Consider the following 15,120-nt stretch of genomic DNA (forward strand, 5'->3'; position numbering starts at 1 on the left):
ATTCTGTCCACATTTGGGGCATTTTGTTCCTGGGCTTTTTTTGGATGTTGTGATTTTACATGCTTTGTTTAATCAGGCTTTGGGGTGCTCACCGATGTTCACTGCGCATGTGTTTTCATTTTGGGACCCTGTCGCTGTTCACGTTAAGTGTCCCCTCCATTTGGTGCTGCTCATCTCATGTGAATTGTCTCCCTTAATCTATATTTATTTTTGGATCATCCCTGTTTTATTTAACATGTTTGTGTCTCTGTTTTTTTTTTTTCCCCCCTCCCTTTTCCCCTCCCCTTGTTGTGGGCCACTTGGATCGCAGTTGCACCTTTGATGCCGATGCCACCCACCTTGTTCTCCTCTCCTTTTTTCCCTTAGAGGGGCAAGGTGATCTGTTCTCCGTTGACCTGGCGCACGTAAGCCTGCCCCCAGGAGTTACCTGTGGGTCGGCATACGCAAGACCTTGGTCCGTACCACTCGTGGTCTGTGACCTTTTAGGTCCTCTTCAGCGCCAGCAGGGAACCGGGTTTCTCGTGGTGGTCGTTCCCATCCCGTGGGTAAGACTTTTCTTTCCCCCTGGGTGGAGCTATCACCACTTTAATCCCCGTTTTTTTTTTTTTTCCCTGGACCCGTTTTTGGGCATCTTTTCTACATACAATATACTATTATTTATTATTAATTATTTACTCCTATTATCCACCATATTGATCAATGTGTTTTACCACTCTCTATACCAATCCAATACCTCCTACTAAATCTGTCATTATTTAGCTTCTTTATGCATATGCCTCTGCCTGCTTTAACAATATCGTAGAGTATCCCGTGCTATGTATTTCTTTACATACTCCATGGCCGCTATGACAGTGCTCCCTGTCAGCAACGCCACCTATGTGTGTAATTTTCCCATTCATCGTGTAATCCCCCATACTCTCCAATTGCTGGGCGTTCCTTTGAGATGGCAGGCACTTCCCCCCCCTGGCCTCCGTATTGTCTCCCCGCCCTTGTTGGGTGATCAGCTGTTCGGAGGGGCGTGTCACACGCCGGGAACGATCATGGTGACGTCACACGCCGGGAACCTGGCGGGCGCTCAGCTGCTCGGAGGGGCGCGTCACACGCCGGGAACCTCCGCGGTGACGTCACACGCCGGGAACTACCTTGTTCTGAGCCCGCCCACCTGCGTGCCTATACGGTGCTTAATGCACCTGGCACCAACCAGAGGCAGAGGGAGGTGTGCTTTCCCCTGTCCCTCCCCTATTACTGGACAGCTACTTATTCACACAGGCAGCTATACCACTACAGCGCTGACTGCCGATCGCACAACTACACGATCCTCTTAGTCATGGTAAGACTGCTACTATTCCCTTTGCTGTTCCTTTTTTAAGCTCTTATCATATTTACTTGTTGGGCTCTTACCTCCCAGGCTCTGCCCCCATGTATTTTAATCATCATGTGTTCGCCCTAGAATTGGATTGTCTGTACTATTACACTACTGACCTCCTGAACCCCTGGGATCGCCCCTGGCTTACCCCTTGCCTTATTTGCAGGTATGCAGTAATCTCTGTTCTCTTATTATCAGCCACCTTCAGTGGTTTCCTTTACAAGCTATACTAACCATTTATTTCCAATTTATATTTACTTGTTTCTCCCTTAACTTTCCCAGGAGTCCCACTAATACTAATAATTCCCACTGGGATAGCTCGTGTTTTTCTGCAGGTATGCTAATATCATGGGTCTTTAATGCTAAATATATTTACGTGCAGCATTATTTTTTCCGCACGGCAATTAACCCATGTTTTTCATCATTTTTTTCCATCCCTTTCTTTCTTGATGCCTTTAGGAGCCCTACTAACACTATTATACTCTAATTTGGATTTTTCCTTACTTGAGTGTTTGTTCAAGCTTCAAACACTGGGACCACACCTGTTGCCCCTTGGCTGCTTTCCTGCTCTACTTTTAAGCACCCTAGTCTCGCTACAGGTATATATCCCCGCTTTTTTCTCATCGCCTCTTATACATTTGATATATATATATATATATCGACAGTAGTTTATTATACTATATTCCCCTTTTTCTTTTACTCCGCAGGAGCCTTGTGGCTTTGCTCCACATCCCCTCCTGTTTGCTCAGGGTTTGTCTTCAGGAGTTCTGGGACACGATCCTGTGTCCCCTTGGTTGGTTCCCTATCCACCTTAGGGAATTGGTGCCTCGGTGCTCTTCGGTCCTTCTTAGTCTACACAAGTGGTGATGGGTACGTGTTTAATGTAACGTGTAGATTTTTAATTTTTGCCCTCCCTTCTGATATATGAATACATGATAATCTGCTTTACGATACAATTGTTAATTTGCCTTACCATATTCTTTTACTGCATACAGTATAACTGTCGCATGGACATCGGCCCCTGAAGAAGGGACTGAAATCCTGAAACGCGTAGGGCCTGAACTTATCCCTGCGGACATACGCACCACTTAGTGACGTACCTTGTTTTTATAATAATGTGTTGCTTATCATAATTTTTGTTTTGTATTCTTCCTAATAAATTTTACTATACCTTATATTTTGTATCATTGTTACCGTTAAAGCCCCACCCTGGGGGAACCTCTCCTCTTTCCTAGTCTAACCAGGGGTGTTGGTAACGTAAAAGGGTCCTCCATCGTAAAAAACGTTTTCCTTCTAGTATCATGATATAGTTCTATAAATTAGGGTTGAATATGCATTTTAGAATAGATTTCAACTGTTGTTGCTAATATACAGAGCTAAAATGTCAAAATGGCATATAGTATTATCTCAAATGTCATAATAGGTGTTTGATATCCTAGCTATCTCATTATGTACAAGACATAGTAGGAGTTATTAAAATTAATATTTATTTCTGCATTCAGAACACACAAGGAAATTAGAAAAGTAAACAAAGGAAAAGCCCTGGCTTGTACTAAGAAAAGTACACGGAAAACGCTTTTTCCGTTGATAAATGACATAAAGGGTTGTACATATTATGTACCAAGGTCTGACATTGAGGTATATGCCTGTCTTATTACTATTTTTATTAATGCCTCCTCCTGATAGTAAACTGATTACACTAAGCATGACAGCCGATCCATGCTATCGTAGTCAGTTTACGTCCTCTGTCATTCTGCACTTAGATAAAGGCACCACAAACCACAATGCTTGATGTAAGCAGTGCGTCAATGAGAAAAGTAGTTAATGTTGGCATAAGGCCCTTGCACATCTGAGGCGATATGGCCAAGGTTCAGCCCACCCTTGCATGACCTGTGATCTAGTATAGCAAAACAGGTTTCAGGTCCTGCCCTTTTTTCACCTCCATCTGATAATTTGTACCTGTGCTGCACCACAGAAGCAGGTACTCACATGCATTTTTTGACTACTAGGCTATGCTTTCCCTTCACTAGCATGTACAGTGGCAATGCGTTTTGCTGAACCACGCTGTCACTTTTAGGGTCCATATGACCCACAGACATGTGGTCAAACAAGCATAGACAGGAACAGTATATTACCTTCATACAACATGGTCAAATAAAATGGTGGCTGGAAAGAATGCAGGATGGGGAAGAATTCTGGAGCTGATAGTGCAGCCCTCTGTCCTGCACCTCAGTGGTGGTTATCTCTGAACAGATAAAGGGGATGCCCCAGGGATAGTATGGGCATAATCCTTATTGTCAGATTGACAAAATACATTCTGGAAAAATCGAATGGGCAGAAAGATTGAATGGATGGATACAGTTCATGAATTAAATTAAAAAAGCAAAAAGTTAAAAATGAAAATAAAAAATATAATGCTATTTTAAATCATATTGGATCACATGGAAATCCCAGGAGGTTGTAAGATCATGTGATACAACATGAACAGAGGGGTGAGTAGTAGCTACCAGAATGTTGGAAAGACCTATTAGTGTCAGGCTGACACTAATAGGTCTTTCCAACATTCTAGTAACTACTACTCACCCCTCTGTTCATCTTCTTTTTTAATTAAATTTATGAAATGTATCCATACATTCAATCTTTCTGCCCATTTGCTCCCCACCGGTGGTCCCTGTGAGCTTTGATCTGCCACTCTAGCTGTGTGATGAGGCTTGTCTCTCCCATTCTGACAATTCAGGAGTGTATTTTGTTATATATAATTACTTATGTTAATATATATTAACATTTCTTTCAATAGAAATATACCAGCATGCCTATATTTAAACCCTGAAGAAGGAGATGAATACGTCATAAATAGAAAAATCGTCGGGTTTCGCTCTGACCACAATCTTTACTGGACTTGTTCCATTTAATGTTTTAAATGCTCATGTGTATATTTTTCTATATGGAATAAAATGTATATTTTTATATATGCTTTGAACTTTTTCTATTCATCCTGCTTTGGCTTCTTGCCCATACTATCCCTGGGGCATCCCCTCTATTTTCTCCACTATTTTTGGGATGTGGCAAGAACTTTCAGGATCCATCTTAAGTTAGTTTCTCTTCCAATTATTTTCCTGTTATCTCTGAACATCTCGCCTCCCCTCTTTACTTCTCAGAACCACCAGTCTCTGTGAAGAGCCCTAGAATGTATGCAACATTCCAGCCAAAATGCTACCATAATGTTTTGCAGCTGGTCTACCTATGGGACTGGGCCAACAGTGGACCATAGAATCTGGAGGCCTGCCAGGCACAGGCAGCCTGAGACATAGTTGGCCCCATGCCAACAGGTCAAGTTGTGTGCAATAACAGCACTTACTTGCTGGTCTCCCTTCTACTGTGAAGGTTCACATATATACTTCATTAGCACATGTCCCCATGGTAGTTCAGCAGTTTCCAGTACCTTGGCTTTCAGAATATCCTGCAGCAGACTAGAAGAGTGCATGACTACATTGCACTGTAGAAGTTACTGAGTGTTTTCTTGATCAAAATGCAGCAACAACACAAGCTGCCTGACAACTGTTTATATTTGCTATACACCCATACACCAAAGCTTCAGGTTGGCCATTTGGCAGCAGCTGCACCAGCAGCATCAGACCATTACCACTTCAGTGGCTCCTGATTCAGAATGTATACACCATTGTGTCACCATTCTAAAAGGCATCAATAATAGTTTGCAGCAATGAGGTAGAATTAGTTACACAATCCTGACCCACACACTTTGTGGGGTAATAGACAGGGAACTTGAGACACAGTAGTGGTAAAAAGAGTACCATTGCCTATATCCATTTGCTTTTGCTTTAAGATCCCTTGTCTACTGCCTCAATCTCTGTGAGCTAAGGGCATCAGGAAGTAGAAGAATAAGAGCAGATTGGGGTGCTGCCAGCAAAGGAAAGTAGGGATTCTAGCGGCGTTCAATCAGTTTTACCACCACCCATGAGGAATCACAAAACACTCCAAGGTACCACATCAAAGCACCTCCTTGCCACATATCCTAAAAGTGGCTGGATCCACAAGGCTGTCTTCCCTCCAAAGAAGGTATCCTTGGTTTCACACATATTGGTTAAACCAAAAAAATGTCCTTTGTGTGTGGCTTGTCATTGCACACTTCTGCACAACTGAAATTAAACCCAAAGTACCCTGCTATTTCACCCCCCTTATTTGTCATAGCTGCAATTGCATGTATTTAATCTCAAGGTTTTATTCACACTGGAAAAGCAGCAGTTGGCATCAAAGGGCATAGGATGGCTGCCCTCATACAACTTGCCAACAGCCATTTTACCTCCCATCAACAGTATTCTTTTTTGGTATGTTACTTATTTGGTAAAATTGTTCAAGCTTGGCATTTATTTACCCTTTTCAGGTGTAGTCATAAAAAATTATGAGTTATTGGTTTTTATATTAGACCGTCCCTGTTCAGGTCAAGCAAAGATGGCAGGTAGGATTGCTTTCAAAACATAAGATTCATTAACTTTTGAGCCAGACAACTAGTGGAGGGTGGCCATACATGCAATTCAGGTATTAGCCTTCCTTGCTGCAGAGACCATATAAGAGAGGACATTTACCATATTGCATTATATTTCTGACTAAAAAGCTGCATTTTAATTACCTAAGGATCTTCAGACTGTATGAAAAAAAATGATACAGTATTTATAGCTGCTGACTTTTAATAAAAGGTCACTTACCTGTCCAGTGATCCAGCAGGATTCTCCCCCGGGCTGGTCCTTCACCAGTCTTTGCGTCCCCAGCGCTGACATTTTTACTAAGGAAATCAGGTGTGACTCCCACTGCAAATGCACTGTGCTTTGTGAATGATCTAGCTGCCTTCTGGGACCTATGATGTGTCCCAGAAGACTGCGGGCAAATGGGGGGGGGGGTGTCAAACTTTTACTAGGATTGCCTAGGCACACTGTTAAATTATGCATACAAAAAAGGCCCAGGTATAACTACCGGGGTCAAAAAGCAGCTACTTCCGCAACAGAGGGTTTAAGTCAAGATTTAGATTCTAAAAAGTACAAATATTATTAATTCCGCCGAGGGCACAAAATGCATTAATTCATGATGCGACTATAAATATTAAAGCAGCTTCATTCACAATACTTTTAAAGGTTTTTTTCCCAAAGGGGAAAAAAAAACATTAAAAGATGGTGCTATAAAAACAAACAGAAAACATGGAAACACACACAACAATGCAAATACACAATCAAAAACAAACACACAAGTCCGGACACCAGCATAACATTCCCAGAAAAACTGTCATGCGATATTGTCGCACTAATGCAAAAATGTTTTGACAGTTTCACTGTGAATGACCCCCGGGGATCTTGATCATTATATGATAACCCTGAATCTGGATAATTTCTAGATACATGCTGATTGATTTGGAAAACAATGTTTATATAGCTGAATAACCGGTGGTTAGGTCCTGTCATAATAAGTTGAAATATTACACCCTTGAATGGTAGTCCATTTCACTTTTTGAGTAATTGGCTTTCTTTACTTAGCATCACTCCTTTACACAATGCACAGTCCCACTTGCATTAACACCGGGGGGTTTTGAATATGCTCCAATGTATTGTCCATCAATGGAATCTACAATAAAGTCCCAACTGATTGATATATGCCTTATAGAGAGTATATGAAGCAAAATTTAATGCATGAATTCATAGCAGGTAATTCACTGAAAATACAATAGGTAGCCAGAATTAACATCAGTACAGTAAAAAAGGGGACCGACTTTTCTCCAGGTGAATGGACAGAGTGAACTGCTTAATGGCAATGAAGTTATTGCACAGGATCAGGTTTTTCAGCAAACACAATCAGATATTTCGGGGAAAAGCACACCCATACATTACCATCCTGTTACATCCAGTGATCATTGTGTCCATCTAGATCCTTGCACAGACTAGGGTTCTTTCATATTGATGTTTCCTTAGGCTCATAAGAGCTTTGTGACGGAAAACAAATCCTCTGATGCAAGGTTGCCGTGCGAGGTATGTGGTTAGGGTGGTGAATGCTGAGTGCACGCCTTCTGACCCATGGTTTAGTTTGGATGGGGCATTCCATAGCTGGCATCACATGACTGCTGTGACGTCAACGCGTTTCGCTAAAGAGGTAGCGTAGCTTCGTTTGGACTGGGTGGGGCTAGGGGCTGTCGGTCCCTTATATTGGCAAGTCCGTTCCGGGGTATTCTGATAGCCAATTCGAGCTAGGCTCTTTTACAAACTCTAAATGTATCAGAATATCACCCAAGTTCCTGGCCCTCCGGGCCACCAACTTAGGAGATGCTCCAACTATGTCGGACAATCCGGGGCCATTCATCAAAATACCCCAGTGCTTTTCAAGTATTCCACGGATCGAATCCCACTGTCCTCCGTAAGATGTAATTACTCTTACTGGGCCTGGGTCAGATTGTTTTTTGCTTTTCACATTAGAGTCCAAAGAAAGAAGGCTTTCTCTACTTTGGCACACTGCTCTAACTTTGGGCTTTTGGATTTGTCTGTGGGGATACCCACGCTCACGGAATCTAGTGTAGAGCTCATCACCCTCCTTTTTCAGCCTCAAGAGGGTGTTAGCCGCTGTTTCCTTGCAGAAGGTGCGTGTGTATAATCTCCCCTCCTCAATTGAAATCCACAGATCGAGGAAGGAGATTTGCTTGTCATCGACTGTGTAGGTTAGACAAATGTTACGATCATTGTTATTTAATAGGTCGATAAATGCGTGTAGTTCTGTCCTACTGCCTTTCCATATTACAAGCACGTCGTAAATATATCTTAACCACATATACACGTGGTCTACATACATTGGCGATGTAAAGACATCCTCTTCCTCCCATAGACCCAGATGTAGGCACGCGTACGCTGGTGCCCATGCTGCCCCCATTGACGTTCCTCTTATTTGCTGGTAATAGTGTGTGGAAAATTGGAAGAAATTGTTCACCAGAGCGAACTCCAATAATTCTATTAGAAATTTGTTCTGTGAACCAAGTCCTGGGTAGTTTAATTCCAGGGCACTCCTTACTGTCTCTATACCACAATGATGTGAAATCAAGGAATATAAAAACTCTACATCCACACCAATCAAGAGGAAGCCATCACTAATCTCTAGATCTACTATCTTTGATAATACGTGGCAGTATCTTGGATGTAAGACGTAAAACCAGTGACCATCTCCTTAAGGAGGGAGTCTAAGTACTCACCAATTCTCTCCAAAGGTCCCTGAACCTCAGAGACAATTGGCTTACCTAGCAGTTTTTAGGGACATTTATGCACCTTTGCGATGATATAGAAGGTGGGCACATTAAACTCCCTCACAAACAGATGTTCGAATTCCCATCGACTAAGAAGACCTGCATCTCTTGCTTCAACGAGCATGCCATTCAGGTTCTGTATTAGTTCCTGGTCAAGTTTCCTTTAAGTCATGGAATCTCTTAGCAGCCGTTTTGCTTCTGTCTCATGGAACTTGTCGTCCATCAGTATGATGTTACCCCCTTTATTGCTTTTTTTAAAAACAATATTTTCGGCTTCTTTCAATTCTGTTAGGGCCTTTCATTCATCTCTTTATAAATTATCATGACCTTTTTGTGTCCACTTAATTTTACTTAGGTCCGCCTGGACCATTTCAAGAAAAAGCTGTAACCATCAATTTTTACTAAGGGGAGGCATGTTATTGGAACGTATTTTTAGGTCCGCTATTCTCTTTGTGGGGCAACTTTTTACTATAGGGGCCTCATTCTCCTCTAATAAAGAATATAGGATGTCAAGGGCCACTGTTAAATTACTTGAACTAGGTCCATTTTAAACTCAGACATTTTATATGTCATTTCCTCTAAAATAAGTGTGTAATATATTCACAGAAAAGGCCCCCAAATATCGCTGTACCTATTTACCCAATGTTTATAATATTTTTACTAGGTCCATTATAATATGTAATATAATCTTCCATGTTAGGGTGCAAAAAAATCATAGAAAAGCCCTCAAATGATTGTTGTGATTACAGGTAATCACTTTTTATGCAGAACCCTCTTCATTATTTCATCTAAATAATGAATTAACTTAAAGGAGTTGTAAAGGATTTGCTGAAATTACTGTTTACAGGGTATAGAGACATACTAGTTAACTGATTCCTTTTTAAAAATGATTAAAATAGATAAAAATCAATCATATAATGTACCTGCAGTTTCTAGTTTCGTTTTTGCATGTTGTTTCCTGCTTCTGTGATGTACAGAGCCACAGAGCCAATACAGGGCAGTGATGGTTTGGAAAATGAAACTGATTGGTGCTGAGGGGTTTTAGACACACAGTAATCACACCTCCTTGATTAGTGACCACCGAGAGAAAGCTCCCAGTACTGTGGTCATCAGGAAACAGACAACCAGGAAGTGTGGAGATCAGAGAAGAATTACAGCAACTTGAGAGCAAAAACGAACAATGAGGACATGAAAACAGCACTGCATTAAGGTAAAGGAAGCTATTAAGATAAAAAAATCCTTTACAAACCCTTTAATGTAAAGGTAATGTTAGTTCCTACACTTGATCTTAGCCAAAAGGCCGAGAAGCGATGTAATGTTAGTTCCTAAGTACCTAAGTTCACAATAATAAATATTTGCACTGGGCCACCATTTAAACAAAAAACGCCATTTTTAAATCTAAAAATCAACATTAGAGTGTAATTCATTCCCAGAAAAAAAAAATATATATATTGTAATAAGTGTACCGTCTTTAAATAGAGAGACTTTTTTTATGCTGTCAGCACCAGCTTCTAATTGTCCCTATTAACACCTTCAAATCTTGCATTAAAGCGGGAGTTCACCCATTAATCTATTTTTTGAAACAATCCCCTTAGATTAATGCTCGTTTTGTCTAGGGGAATCGGCTAGTTGTTTTAAAATCTGAGCTGTACTTACGGTTTACGAGATGCATCCTCTCCGTCGCTTCCGGGTATGGGTCTTCGGGAGCGGGCGTTCCTTCTTGATTGACAGTCTTCCGAGAGGCTTCCGACGGTCGCATCCATCGCGTCACTAGTAGCCGAAAGAAGCCGAACGTCGGTGCGGCTCTATACTGCGCCTGCGCACCGACGTTCGGCTTCTTTCCAAAAATCGTGATGCGATGGATGCGACCGTCGGAAGCCTCTCGTAAGACTGTCAATCAAAATAGGAATGCCCAGCCCATACCCGGAAGCGACGGAGAGGATGCATCTCGTAAACCGTAAGTACAGCTCATATTTTAAAATAACTAGCCAATTCCCCTAGACAAAACGAGCATGAAGCTAAGGGGAAAAAGTATATTGTACAGGTGAACCTCCGCTTTAAGCTGGTGAACAACTGTACAACACACTTTTTTTGTGACTTCATATAAGAATATAGAGAAATGTTTTTTCAGCAATAAGTATCAGCAACTTTCTCTGTCTTTTTTTGATCTTTCCCTAAACTGGCAACACAGGACTTGAATTTTGGTTAATTCCTCTGAATCAGCTAAATCGCAAGCTGTGGGTGGCCCTGCTGACACCATCTGGCTAACTTTGATTGAGAAATCAAAGGGGCCAGGTGAAAAAAGTCAGGTAACAAAACAAATAATCCTATATTTACCTAGGGCAGTAAGTGAGCAACAAGTACAAACATAACCAAAAAGACGGTAGTCTATGAAAAGAGTACTAGTGTAGAGTGATATAAAGTGAAGGATGACATCAGGGTAGGTGACTAAGGACAGGGCGAAGTAAGCAACAGATCGCCTAAAGTTACCTGAAACAGTGAGTGAACAGCAAGGTCCAGTAAAGTGTAGAAAATACACCAAAAGCCCAATAAATAGGCATGGCAGGTAGTCCATAAAGATGCGTTCGTGAAAGCCAGTAGGTGCACCGCAGACCCACACCAACGTCATGCTGCGTGCTTAGGAAGGAATGCGCCCACATCAAAGCAGATACTGCTCTCAAATAGACGCCTAACCCTCCCTCGTGATGCATGCTGATGATCTGCACAACACGCCAGTACGTGGCGCCAATGATGACGTCACTCGTATGGTGTGTGGGTGTGGCGTCAACGCGCAGGGAGTACCCACCCATACCCCCATGTCCCGACAGGTCAGGGGAGAAGGGGGAGGACCCAGTGCGCGTCACAGCTCCCGGGGAAAAATGGATGAGCCACAGAAACCCCTACAGAACCCACTGGGGTGGGCTATCCCATAGGGATGGTGACAGCCTAAAAGGCAAATGATGAATGTCACAGATAACACTATACATAAATAAAAGGGTGTGTGTGTTTCCATCCCTAAACAGCATTAAAAAGAAAAAGTAAATTTTTAGGACTTTAAATGAGGCAGTGGCTGTTGAAAGGCCAATGTCTCCATCCCTAGTAATTGTATATAAAAAGGTAAGAGAAGGGAAACATGGAGGGAAAAGGAAGGGACGTGTATAAGGAAAGGCGGGGAAATAGGAATTAATTTTAAAGTCCCACAATTCCTATTTCCCCACCTTTCCTTATTTCTCCCTCCCTTCCCCCTTTGTTCCCTTCCCCACTGTTGCTCCCCTTCTTCCTACAAGTAATAGAGCTAGAGACTATGGCTTAGCTTACTAACCGCTGTCTCATTTATAGTCCCAAGGCTACCTTGTTATATTATTTTTATACACGTCCTTTCCTTTTCCCTCCACGTTTCCCTTCTCCTCCCCTTTTTATATACAATATTTTGGAGTGGGTTAAGAGAGAAAAAAGCACAACTGGTTGGCATTGGGATGGGGGGAGGACAGACAAGGAAATAAACAATGAGACTGAAACAATTAGCAAAATATCAATTGTAAAATGGGGATGCAAAAGAAACAATGAGACAAGTTTGTAGAGGGGGATAAGACAAAACAGTAAGGGCATTGTTCCTCTAGTGAGAAGGTGAGTGATTCTCTGTTGATTTGTTTTGTAATTGCTTGAGTCTATTCACCTTCTCCTATGGCATCATTTACTTGCTGACTGAAGCACTGAGATGGAGCTTCATCACTGCTCTTTTTCTAGAAATTGAGATTCTCCAGCATTCAGTCCGGTAACGTCCATCACATAAAGTAAAGTTGCGAGGTGTGACCAGCAGAAGAATTGCCAGCATGATATCAGCCTAAGATCTATTAATCTATCTATCTATCTATCTATCTATCTATCTATCTATCTATCTATCTATCTATCTATCTATCTATGGGATATCTATCTATCTATCTATCTATCTATCTATGGGATATCTGTCTATCTATCTATCTATCTATCTATCTATCTATCTATCTATCTATCTATCTATCTATCTATCTATCTATCTATCTATCTATCCCCTTTGTGAATGTCAATGTAAATGGAGTCAGTGACAGTGAGCATTTGTCACTAGCTGCAGTTTATACTTTGATACATGGGAGGTGCTGGCCCAGTATCCTGTAATTGCACAATTCAGCCCTGTATTTGTGTATGAATTGAAGAACATTGCTAAGGGCTCACAGCATTTTTCTCACAATTGTACATGCAGATATGGTTCAATGTGTTGTTGTAAAGGATTCTGAGAGAACAGTTAACTTAGCTTATAGGCAGCCCAACCACCTATAGATTATATCTAAAAATAATATTATACCATATATGGTGAGATTAATTTTCCCGGAGTTGATTTTTTGGGCAACATGTCTACCTGGGATGCAAAACATTCCAACAAACTTTGCCTAGTTCAAATCAAAAAATTTAATAAAATGGGTCAACACCGCCCACTGCTAGACTCTAGACTAATGCCGCGTACACACGATCGGTCAAACCGATGAGAATGGTCTGATGGACCGTTTTCATCAGACCAAACCGATCGTGTGTAGGCCCCATCGGTTATTTATCCATCGGTTAAAAAAATTCAATCTTGTTTTAAATTTAAACGATGGATACCTAACCGATAGAAAAAAAAACGATCGTTTTGTAGGCACGCTTCATCGGTTAACTGATGAAAACGGTCCATCAGAAATAGGAATTAATTTTAAAGTCCCACAATTCCTATTTCCCCACCTTTCCTTATTTCTCCCTCCCTTCCCCCTTTGTTCCCTTCCCCACTGTTGCTCCCCTTCTTCCTACAAGTAATAGAGCTAGAGACTATGGCTTAGCTTACTAACCGCTGTCTCATTTATAGTCCCAAGGCTACCTTGTTATATTATTTTTATACACGTCCTTTCCTTTTCCCTCCACGTTTCCCTTCTCCTCCCCTTTTTATATACAATATTTTGGAGTGGGTTAAGAGAGAAAAAAGCACAACTGGTTGGCATTGGGATGGGGGGAGGACAGACAAGGAAATAAACAATGAGACTGAAACAATTAGCAAAATATCAATTGTAAAATGGGGATGCAAAAGAAACAATGAGACAAGTTTGTAGAGGGGGATAAGACAAAACAGTAAGGGCATTGTTCCTCTAGTGAGAAGGTGAGTGATTCTCTGTTGATTTGTTTTGTAATTGCTTGAGTCCATTCACCTTCTCCTATGGCATCATTTACTTGCTGACTGAAGCACTGAGATGGAGCTTCATCACTGCTCTTTTTCTAGAAATTGAGATTCTCCAGCATTCAGTCCGGTAACGTCCATCACATAAAGTAAAGTTGCGAGGTGTGACCAGCAGAAGAATTGCCAGCATGATATCAGCCTAAGATCTATTAATCTATCTATCTATCTATCTATCTATCTATCTATCTATCTATCTATCTATCTATCTATCTATGGGATATCTATCTATCTATCTATCTATCTATCTATCTATCTATCTATCTATCTATCTATGGGATATCTGTCTATCTATCTATCTATCTATCTATCTATCTATCTATCTATCTATCTATCTATCTATCTATCTATCTATCTATCTATCTATCTATCCCCTTTGTGAATGTCAATGTAAATGGAGTCAGTGACAGTGAGCATTTGTCACTAGCTGCAGTTTATACTTTGATACATGGGAGGTGCTGGCCCAGTATCCTGTAATTGCACAATTCAGCCCTGTATTTGTGTATGAATTGAAGAACATTGCTAAGGGCTCACAGCATTTTTCTCACAATTGTACATGCAGATATGGTTCAATGTGTTGTTGTAAAGGATTCTGAGAGAACAGTTAACTTAGCTTATAGGCAGCCCAACCACCTATAGATTATATCTAAAAATAATATTATACCATATATGGTGAGATTAATTTTCCCGGAGTTGATTTTTTGGGCAACATGTCTACCTGGGATGCAAAACATTCCAACAAACTTTGCCTAGTTCAAATCAAAAAATTTAATAAAATGGGTCAACACCGCCCACTGCTAGACTCTAGACTAATGCCGCGTACACACGATCGGTCAAACCGATGAGAATGGTCTGATGGACCGTTTTCATCAGACCAAACCGATCGTGTGTAGGCCCCATCGGTTATTTATCCATCGGTTAAAAAAATTCAATCTTGTTTTAAATTTAAACGATGGATACCTAACCGATAGAAAAAAAAACGATCGTTTTGTAGGCACGCTTCATCGGTTAACTGATGAAAACGGTCCATCAGACCGTTTTCATCGGATGGACCGATCATGTGGTTTAATAATATAAACAGATGCACATTGGGGACAGGCATCAAGATAAGATAATCTAATAATATATAATATAAATTGGACCTTACCACTAAACACTCTGGGGTTGATTTACTAAATGTGACCTGGGAAAAGTGTGTGTACCACTCAGGCTCGATAGGGAGGGGGT

The 15,120-nt window shown here is 41.1% G+C and overlaps 1 pseudogene; it reads right to left on the bottom strand.

Moving 5' to 3' along the window:
• Positions 1-9,817: 9,817 nt before the first annotated feature.
• LOC120925197 lies at positions 9,818-9,966 on the bottom strand (annotated as a pseudogene).
• Positions 9,967-15,120: the final 5,154 nt, after the last annotated feature.

Source organism: Rana temporaria, chromosome 1 (assembly GCF_905171775.1).
Source record: "Rana temporaria chromosome 1, aRanTem1.1, whole genome shotgun sequence".
NCBI lineage: Eukaryota > Metazoa > Chordata > Amphibia > Anura > Ranidae > Rana > Rana temporaria.